Here is a 10,895-nt window from a genome sequence, read left to right on the forward strand (position 1 = left end):
GCTTCTAGGGTCGGCGGGGCTGGGGGCTCAGCCTGCTTCCAGGACAGGATCTGCCTCAGGCGGGCGGGCGGTAGAGAGTCCTGGAAGGCCCCGCCCCATCCTGGCTCGGGATCCGGGAGGAAGCCGCCTTCCGAGGGCCCTGCTGGCGCTCATCCCTCCCCGAGCCGGGCCCCAGCTACCTGCCCACACTGCACTGGGACAGCCGAGTGTCCGGTCCACTTGGAGGTGCCCCCCAGGAAAGAGGGCCCCCCTCCCGGCCGGGAGGACCAGCAGGGGCAGCGCTCGATTTGAGGTCAGCCTGTAGGTCAAGGCCACAAGTCCCCCTACCAGCTCCGCCCAGGGGTGGATGCAGGGTCCACTGTGAGCCCCGTGTGGTGGGTTGGTCCCTGGTCCTCGAAGCGCACCCACACGGGTAGGGCTGGGCCCTGGGCGGTCCCTCTTGTTGTACTTGGGGACACTGAGGCCAGGAGAGGTCAGCCCTGCCCGAGGATACATGGCTGCTGTGAAAGGCCGGGATGTGGGAGGGATGAGCCACCGCTGGCCAGGTTCCTGTGGCATCTACAGCTGAGGTGGGGGCCACCTGCAGGCAGGGACAGGGCAGAACACACAGAAGGTCACACCCTGGAGATCCAGGCCATGGGCGGTCACCACAGCACCCAGCCCCGACCACTTTCTAGTGAAGGAAGGTTCTGGAAGAAAGAGGGTTGGCCCAGAGGGCAGGAGGGTCTGCAGGCTAGCTGCTTCTCAGCTTTGCACCCAGATGTGTTCTGCAGGAGGCAGGCTTTCAGTGTCCCCCCACACCGAGCACCCCACCAGAGTTTGGAGGAGCTTGGGGACAACTGCGGAGGGAGAGACCCCTGGCCTTGGTCCCTCCCCTCAGATCCGCTCGCGTCACCATGGCCCAGATTCCGCTGCTGGAAATACACTCGCAATTAAATCGAAAAGCCCAGAGAGGAAGGGGAGGTTACACAACACCTCATTCCCGGCGGCTCCCAGCGGCCCGGTGGACACACCTGCCTTGCCATGGCTGTCCCTGGCCTGGTCCCAGCCCCCCGGGTCCCAAGTCTCGGGCGGTGACGCGGCCACCGGGGCCCAGCCCGCTCCGCCCTGGGAGGGTGACCTGGGGCAGCCGGCAGGCCCCTTGTCTTCACATGGGGTCATCGCCCCTTCCGGGGCTGGGTAAACAGAGGTGTGCGGGCACAGGTGATGTGACAGTGGCCCGCTTCCCGGTGACTCAGGCCGAGGGAGGGAGCCAGGAGCTCCATCTGACAAGAGCGGCTCCGGCAGGAGGGGCGGCCTGGCCGAGGGTCGGATTCCCAGGTTCCCATGGCAGCAGCAGCACCAGCCCTGGGGAGTCTCCCTGGGCCCGCTGACCCTCACGCTGCCCTGCGCGGCGTCTCCTCCTGACCCCTGGGAGAGGGCTGGGTGCGTCCGGGGCAGGCAGGGCTGTGCCCGGGCAGCGTCACAGCCCGGAAGCTCTGGCAGAGCTGGGCACTGGCCCTGCCCTCTGGGCACCTGGACACTTCTGGACCAGCGGGTGTTTATGGCCCCTTGGCCAGGAGGAGCCCAGCCAGGTCCCGTTCTGTGGCTCAAGCCCCGCGTCAGGTCCCCTCCCTGCCCCACACAGGGGCCCCTCGGCCGCCGCTCTGGCTGGGTGTCTGCTCAGTGGGCTCAGTGGGCACTGTCTCTTACCAGTGTGTGCTGCCTACCTCAACAATACCTGTGTCACTGCTGTAGAACGGCTGTAAAACAGAAGGAAGCCAGAGTCACCCACAAGTCCAGAGCCAGAGGGAACCGGGGTGGCCTTGTAGCCGCATCCTTTCAACCTGGCCCCAGGTTCGCTCATGCCCCGCCCCGGGGTCATACAGAGTCCCTGTCCCCTTGATGCTCACACCCTGAGGAGGAGTCCTGAGGCAAAACAGGACCCCTGCAGTTGCAGATGCGGGTGGAGAGGGGGGTGGGAGGGGGGAGGCGGGCTGGGTCAGGGACTTCCCACCCAGGGCGGGGAGAGGGCGTCTACGCAGGGTGTGAGCCCCGCCTCCTGCTTCCTGGGGTTCCCTTTCAGCCCCCGGCCCCCGTGGGCTGCACGCTTTGTCTCCAGGGGAAACTATCTATTTGTTTAGGAAAATATGTTAATGGGCCTTTCAGGTCTGAAGGGAAAATCCCAGGGTGCAGGTGGGGCCAAGAATCAAAACCAGGTCTGAGGGGCGCCCCCTGGAAGGAGATGGCTCACCTGGGGCAGGGACGGGGGTGGGCAGCTGGGTGCCAGGTAAATCCCACCTGCCTTTCGTTTCATCTCTGATGTGTAGAGGCACCTGGCTCACGGAGACATGGGATTTATTTTATTGAAACGGTTGGGTCCTAGTCCCCCACTCTTCATTTTTTTTACATCAGTTTTGGAGATCTCCCTCTGTTGCCAATGTGTTTTCCTGCTTGTCACTTGGCTTTTAAGTTATTGGAGACACTTACATATACGTAGATGTGGAAACGGCACGCACTGAAAGCCAGTCGTATTTTCCTTCTTCGGGTGTGTGCCTAGAAAGTTCTTATCAAATTCCATTCGGCGCAATACTTACATATGCCTCTTGTATTTACAGCGTGATTTTTCCCTCTTCTTTTCATACCAGTCTAATCCATCCGGAATTAATTTATATGGAAGCTTGGCCAGGGATTTAACTTTATTTTCTTCTCCAAATAATTAACCAATTATCCCCGCGGTGCTGGTCGAACGCTCAGAATGCACAGCGAGTGCTCTCCTGGCCTGGTACTAGGGTTACTCCTCTGTGGGCAGGGTTCAAAGCAAACCCCAGGAGGCCTGCAGCTGTGACCCTCTGGGCCCCGAGGGACCCCGCGGGGAGCTGTCTGCAGGGAGACACAGCCTGCCCCAGCACTGGCAGGCAGGCTCAAAACTCAGCTCCCCAGCCTCCTTCTCCTCCCAACTGTCTGACCTCCTGCCCTTCTACCGCCCTGGCAAACGCGCTCCGGAGAGCTCGGGGCCCGCGGCCCTGAGACCTGGACGGTCCGGGCCTGTGATGGGATGACGAGAAACTCCTAGTCATTCACCAGATGGGAGCCCGGAAAGGAGAGGCTGGGGAGTCAGCCTGCACCGGAAAGGCCACCAGGCCTCTCACAGCCTCGGGGTGGCTCGGCCTGCAGGCCGCGAGGGGGGGCTCACACTGTGGGTCAGCCCACCCGGCTTCAGCCCGGTCGGGCCTGACACCTAGAAGACAGGACGGGCGGAACAGAGTCTTACCTGGGCCTCGCCGGCTCCGTCGTGCGCGGTGTTAAGCATATAGCAAACGCTAACCGAACATGGGAAGAGGCAAGAAAATATGGCCCATAATTAAGAGGGAAACCAGACCATGGAGTAGACCCAGAGATGATCTGGGTATTAGAGTTAGCAGGCAAGGACTCCCAAATAAGTATGATGAATATATCATAGAAAATTGAAGGAAAGATGGAAAGTTTCACCAGAGAATTGAAATATTTGTTAAAAAACCATGAACTAAATTAGAAAAAGATCAAATGGATATTTTGCAGCCATATGTTCAATGTCAGAAACTAGTAACTCTATCAACACCCTTCGCAGAATACAGGATCGAGGAACCAGAAGCCGGGTTCATAGAAAATACCCAAACTGCAGCACAGAGAGAAAAGACAGATAAGGAAAGAACAGAGAAACATATGTGAGGCATGTGGAGCTTACTCAAAAGTTCTTTTTTTTGTTTTTAAAGTTTATTTATTTTGAGAGGGAGAGACACAGTGTGTGAGTGGGGGAGGGGCAGAGAGACAGAGACAGGGGGACAGAGAGAATCTCAAGCAGGCACCTCACCGCCGACGCAGAGCCCAATGCTGGGCTCAAACTCGTGAACCGTGACGACCTGAGCCAAAATCAAGAGCCGGATGCTTGGCCGACTGAGCCACCCAGGCGCCCGGAACATGCTCAAGTTCTAAGGCACTAATAATTACAGTTTAAGAAAGAGAGGAGAGAAAATGGGGCAGAAGCAATGTGCAAAAAGATGATGACTAGAATTTCCCAGAACAAATGAAAGACATCAGCCCATGGATTCAAGGAGTTCTGTAAACCTTAGGCAGAAAAGTCAAGCTAATGACTAGTAAGGCAATTATTAACTCTGGGAAACTATAAAGTTACATAACAAAGGAAATACAATCAAAACACATTTCATTCAGATCTGAATGACGTTAACCTGATCTAATAACACAAACAATAATTTTGATTTAATAAAAATTGTGATATAGCCCACAAAAAATGAGAAAGGGGAGAGAAGTCCATGGGACTGTATAATGATGGAGGCAACGTAAGAGAGTTTCAAACTTCCAAAGCAAGCCAGTAGATAATATCTAAAACTGAAAAATCAAGCAATGATAGGAGAAGTATGTTACTTAGAACTGTATGAAGTATGGAGAATTTTTTAAAACGAGCTGAAAGTTGTGGCTTCTGGGAAGCAGGAAATTGCTACAAGTTAAGAGGAATTAAGGGACTAGAGCATTATGTTATAAACCTTGGCAAATAATTCTGACTCTTAAAATTAAGCGTGTATTTACTTTGATTAAAATTAAGGTTGGGGCACCCAGGTGGCTCAGTCGGTTGGGTGTCCAACTTTAGCTCAGGTCATGATCTCAGGGTTCATGGGTTCAAGCCCCGTGTCGGGCTCTGTGCCGACAGCTCAGAGCCTGGAGGCTCCTTCGGATTCTGTGTCTCCTTCTCTCTCTGCTCCTGCCCCGCTCATGCCCTGTCTGTCTTTGTCTCTCAACAATAAATAAACATTAATTTTTTTTTAAATTAAGATTAATGGAGGGGTGCCTGGGTGGCTCAGTTGGTTAAGCATCTAACTCTTGATTTCAACTCCTGTCATGATCCCAGGGTCATGAGATGGAACCCTGCGTTGGGCTCTGAGCTGAGTGTGGAGCCTGCTTGGGATTCTCTCTCTCTCTCTCTTTCTCTCTCTCTCTCTTTCTCTCTCTCTCTCTCTGCCCCTCCCCCACTGTTGCTCTCTCTTTCTCTCTACAAAAAAAATAATTAAGGTTAATGGATATTAAGTATTATCAAATGCCTTTTGTGGTATTTATTAATGAGTTATATTTCTCATTTAACCTGTAGATATGATTAAATTATTGATACAGCTTAGATTTTATAATTTTAGCTTATCCCTGTCTTTGAGGGATAAATCCAATGTACTCAATGTATTGTTAATTAAGACAGTGACTGAATTTAACTTGCTATAAATTTATTTGGAATTCTTAGGTCTGAATTCATAATTGAGACTGTTCCATAAATCTTCTTTTAATGCTGTCTTTGCCAAGTTTTAGTGTCAGGGTTAAACTAGATTCATAAAGTTAAGTGGGAGGATTTTCATATATTTTCTTAAGTAGGCTCAACGCCCAACGTGGGGCTCGAACTCATGACCCTGAGATCAAGAGTCACACGCTCCACCGATTGAGCCAGCCAGGTGTCCCGGAGAACACGTTCATATTTTTTAAATCAATTATCAATTTATATGACATCGGAAATATCTGTTGCTTAAAATTTTGAAATATCCATAAATACCCTGAAATTGTATGGATCTGACACCACTTCCCGTGCAACGCTTTGAATTCATTCCAGGGTTAGTCACCTATTGGACTTCTTAATTTTCCTCTTGAGACAATTTTGGAAAAGCCCATTTTCTCAGAAAATCACCCCTTTCTTTTAGATGTACAGATTTATTTTAGTAGTGTTATATGTTATTTCACTTATAGTTTTTATGCTATGGGATTTTTAAAAATTTTTAATGTTTATTTATTATTTTGAGAGAAAGAGAGAGACAGAGAGACAGAGCACAAGCAGGGGGAGGGGCAGAGAGAGAGGGAGACACAGATTCCGAAACAGGCTCCAGGCTCCGAGCCATCAGCACAGAGCCTGACGCAGGGCTCGAACCCACGAACCCTGAGATCATGACCCAATCCGAAGTCAGACGCCTGACCCACTGAGCCACCGGGGCGCCCGTCTGCTACGTGATTTTTGAAGAATTGTTTTTGACGTTTAGTTCTGACTTGTAACCAAATGCAATTTTTCACACTCCTTTCTCCATGTAATTGACCTCAAAACTCACTGAAAGCTTTTCCACTTTCCAGATGGCGCTTGTCACCGTGTCCCTGGTTGGGACCCTCTCAGTGCGTGTTCCTCACGGCTTCTAGAGCGGATCTCTTTCCTCCGGTTGACTTCTGGTTCCTCCGTGACCTTTCCTGTGTTTGCTTTCTGCTGAGCGATCTTTGCATTTCTGACACTCAGGCAGAAGTTCCACTGAAGGCCTCTGATTGGTCCTCTCGTTTCTTCAGTGCCTTTAGTCTTGATTTTTAACGAAAGCTCGAAGCAGATACTTCAAAATACATACTTCTCCATTTGGAAATTTTTGTAAAATATACTTCTTATCCTCAACCTGCTTGTTATCTTCTCTACTTTTAGAATGACAGATTTGGGGCGCCTGGGTGGCTCAGTCGGTTGAGCATCTGACTTCAGCTCGGGTCATGGTCTTGCGGTTCGCGGGTTCGAGCCCCGCGTCGGGCTCTGTGCTGACAGCTGGGAGCCTGGAACCTGCTTCAGGCTCTGTGTCTCCCTGTCTCCCCACCTCCCCCGCTCGCACTCTGTCTCTGTCTCTCTGTCTCTCTGTCTCTGTCTCTCTCTCTCAAAAATAAATAAAAACATTTAAAAAACAAAAGAAGGAAGGATTTATTTTTACAGGTTGCAAGTGGGTTCTATTTTGGGTCTGTACGTGTGCATATGCGTATACGTGTACTCACACGGGAATGGGTTGTGCATGCACGTGTGCACGTGGGTGTGAACGTGTGTGTGTGTGCACAGGTGTGTTTGCTGCCTGTCGTCCTGGAGTGGTAGGAGGCCTCGCGGCCCTGGGGAGGGCAGACATCTGTGAGTAGAAGCTTCTTGACCTCCCTGACGCCCGTATGCTTCCCGACACAAACGAAGGTGCCAGGGCCCCGGCCTCCCCTGATGGGTGCCCGCCCTCATCCCCCTTGAGGACCCAGTACTGGTCTCTCCCTTGCAGGGGGTGACTGGGCGCCATGGCTCTGGGGTGACCTGGCTCTGGCTGTCATGAGGCCCCTGTCGCAGCCCTGGGGGCTGGGCGTGAACCGCCACGCTTCGTGTCTGTCTCCGGCTGTGCGTGTGCCGGGCAGCAGAGGCCCAGAGCAGACACGGACCAGGCGGAGCTCCTCGGGCTTACCCTCAGGTCTGTCTGGGACACGGGGACACGGGGACCCCCCGCTCGGCCGTCTGCCGGCCGGTGGGCTGACCTTCTGGGGGGAGCTTCGCTCTGTGCTCTCCAGGCTCCCGGGAGCTCCCGCTGACGATCCCTAAGCCATTACCAGCTGCGAGCTGGGGCGTTCCCGTGTCTGGCGGCCCATGGCATTTGGTAGCTCGGTATTAATCAGCAGTGACCTTTGCGTCTGTCAGCCACCCGGCTCGCCAGCCTGCTCCGAACGCCGGGGCCTTGACATTCCTCAGTGCGGCCTGTGGGTCCTCATCGACCGGGGCGGGGGGGGGGGGGTGGGGGGGGCCCCTGGGGGCCCCCCCCCCCCCCCCCACCCCCCCCCCCCCCCCCCGGGGGGCTGCCGTTGGAGCCCCGCCATCACCCAGACAGGCCCCGCTACCCACTCCCACACAGCTTGGGGCCACGGATGGCCCACTGCCCGGGACCTCCCTCCGGCAGACTCCAGCCGCTGGCCACTGCTCGGCCGAAACCCCATAAACCACCTGGAACTGCACCCAGCCTCAGGCAGAGGGGCCCAGGCAGGGGGCAGGGGGGCTCTGAGTCCACGAGGAGGCATAGCCAAGTCCGTGGCGGCCCCGGGGGGCGTCCTGAGGGCGTTACCGGGGCGGGGGGTGGGGGGTGGGCACTTGAACCCAGGCCTTGCTGTCCAAGCCCATGCCCGCCGCCTCTGGGCCCGTTGCCCCACACGTGCGGGGGCCCCACAGGGTGGTCACAGAGCCCACACTGTGCCTGCACGCCAGTCCGCCAGGGGTCTGTGACGGCTTCCGGGGGCTGTCGGAACAAAGTACCACAAGCAGGGACTTAACGCCCTCCCGGCCCTGATGCAGGGGACCCAGGGGACGGGCCTTCCTGCCTCCTCCAGGCCCTGGGCCTGGTCTCCTTCCGCCTCGCGCCCATCTCCGAGAGACCCGATTTCTGGGTCAGGCCACGTTCTGTGGAGGACCGGAATTTGGGCTGACCAGCCTGATGAGGGTGCCGCTCCCAGGGTCCCGGGAGGAGGCCTTGGAACCCTGCCGGCCGGCTCCGGAGGGGCCTCCCAGGCTGGGCCCTAAATGCAGGAGGGGACCCCACCTTGCCGCCGAGCGGAGGCCAGCTCCCCACTCCGTTCCCTCCCGGGGCAGAGGTCCCAGCAGGTGTCTGCCGTCCCGCCTTGGTTCTGAGTCTGAGTGGTTCCTGTCCGCACTTGTGCCCCTCGGCCCCCGGGCGTGGAGGCCGGCCTTGTCCAATCTTACCTAGGCACCCGCTCCTGAGTCCCGGGCCCCCGGGAGCCGCCACCCCTCGTGAGACATGGAATTTGGGTCACAGGTGGACGCACGGAAACGTCCACTCGCGGGGGCTCCCCGACACACAATGTGCCGACAGTGGCCACTGGATGCGGGCCACCAACAGTGGGGATGGGACGGCCACCCTTCTCCTCATCCACCCGTACGTCTACTCCCCCCTTACTCGTCCGTCCGTCCATCCACCCACTCACTCACGAATGAGACCAGACAGCTTTGTGCCCTGGACACAGTTCCACAGGACTTCACTTTTTTCCTCCGTGAACCTGAGACCCCAAGCTCCACATTCCAGTCTCCCCACATTATTGACTTGCCTTTTGAACCCTTCGCCGGCTAGTGAAGAGGGAGAGTGTGACCCTGTGAGGGGGACAGATGTATCGGAGACCCCCCGAATGCTTTCCTGAGTCTCATCGTGACCTGTACTTGTGCCGGAGGGGTCCCCTAGGCTCACATGTGCGTCCGAGCTACGTGGCTGGAGCCTCAACGAGACCGATGGACGAAGAGGGGCTCCTCGGGGCGGGTCCATTCCGAGACTCCTCTGCCCCACGGAGTCTGTCTGGGCCGCCTGGTCCCTGGGGTCACTGAGCGTCTTCTCAGGCTGCACAGAGGCACTGACGGAGAACTCTGTGCTGTGATGTCACACGTCTGAGGAAAGTCCTCCTTGGAGTCAACCTGCAAGCCCAGAAGGTTCTGGAAACCCCATTTGGAGCACAGTGAGGAATTATCCCCAGATGCTTTAGGAAACAGCTTTGTCTACAAGGGAGGGGTGTGGGGCCAGAGACTGGCCCGGCCTCTGGGGCGGACGGCCAGGCGCCCGGACACGGCAGGCAGACGTTCCCACACCTGACCTGCACCCTCACGGCACAGAGCCTGAGGATGCCACCCACCAGACCCCACGAGCAGCGATGAGGGGCAGCCTGGCCCCCGCATGCCTCCAGGGGCCCCTGAGGATAAGGACCCTGGCCTGTTGGCTGTGGAATCCCGGGGCCTGGCCCGGGTCAACGCCCAAGCCCCGCACCGCCTGACCCGTGTCTGTCCCCCCTCCCCGTCCCTCCGCCGGCCCAGTGCTGGAGAGCAAACTCAGACACGGGAGCTGCCGAGCTGGCATGTTCGGAGCCCGGACCTCGTGAGCACACCCCGCGTGCTAGGCAGTGAGCCCACCCTGCTGGCCGCGAGGAGGCAGGGAAGCAAGGTGTGACAGCGAGGGCAGGAGGCCCACTCAGCCTCCCCTGGAAACCACTCCTCAGGCAAAAAGCGAAGCAAGATAAGCCGCTAGACCGCCGGGCAGCCGTGGGGCCCCGGGGCCTTGTGAGCACAGGGCTTCACCCCACGAGTAAGGGTCCCCAGTCACCCGCTGCATGACCCCGAGGCTGCACAGGAAGGCTCACCGCCCAGCCCAAGGGGGGAGCCGGCTCCTGCCGGTGCGGTGGGGGCAGGGGCAGAGCCTCTGGGGATGGGGTGGGAGTCGCCTCCCGCACAATTGCGCTGACGGGCGGCACGGCCGTCCCGAGCGAGCACAGGTGCAGGGAACAAGGAGAAACCCCCCATGAGGGACCCCGAGAGAGGGGCAAGGCCGAAGACGGGTCTGGATCAGACCAGAGCTGAGACAGCGCCCGGCCCCGGGCCACCCACGGGGAGCTGTCCTCCGTCGAGAGCGCTGTGCCGCGGCCGCCGAGCGGCTGAAAGTCGAGTCCGTGATTTTGTAGCTGTATTGACAAAAGGGAGGGAACATCCGTCCTGCTCTCTGGCCACCGAGGCACTCTGAGGGACGTGCCCGTTCCGTCTTTAATGTTTATTTATTTCTTTTGAGAGGTGGGGAGGGGCAGAGAGAGGGAGAGAACCCAAGCAGGCTCCGCACTGGCAGCGCAGAGCCTGAGGAGGGGCTTGATCTCACGAACCTCGAGATCGTGACCTGAGCCGAAATCAAGAGTCAGACCCTCAGCCCACTGAGCCCCCCGGGCGCCCCTTTCCTGTTAGTCTCGAACGTACACGGAAGGCTTATGAAAAATAATGCACGTCAGGACACGAAAGAAACCAACCAATGTCGGCGAATCGATACCATACAAACTATGCTTTCTGTCCTTAATGCAATTAGTGGAAAGTCAAAACAAGATCTAAAAATTGATCTGAGTAATTTAAAATAATAAAAATAATCCTTTAAAATCTCAATTTACCTGGGAAGTAAAATGTGAACTTGCGAAGGATGCATGGGTCACAGAATAGTGTCTAATGGGAACCGGAACCCCTGGGACTGGACTGCAGTGAGCGCCCTGCCGTCGAGTCTGCAGCGGGTGGAACAGCATGCACGCAGGGCCCTGCAAAGTGG

The 10,895-nt window shown here is 56.7% G+C and overlaps 1 long non-coding RNA gene across 1 annotated transcript; it reads left to right on the forward strand.

Annotated features, from left to right (window-relative positions):
* The first annotated feature begins 742 nt into the window (after nucleotides 1–742).
* Nucleotides 743–3,685, forward strand: LOC121037577 (uncharacterized). The gene is made up of 3 exons (XR_005793854.1): nucleotides 743–1,229; nucleotides 1,696–1,836; nucleotides 3,590–3,685. It is a non-coding gene; the product is annotated as an uncharacterized LOC121037577 (long non-coding RNA).
* The last annotated feature ends 7,210 nt before the right edge of the window (nucleotides 3,686–10,895 follow it).

Source organism: Herpailurus yagouaroundi, unplaced genomic scaffold (assembly GCF_014898765.1).
Source record: "Herpailurus yagouaroundi ecotype Mexico unplaced genomic scaffold, PumYag 163, whole genome shotgun sequence".
NCBI classification, from domain to species: Eukaryota; Metazoa; Chordata; class Mammalia; order Carnivora; family Felidae; genus Herpailurus; species Herpailurus yagouaroundi.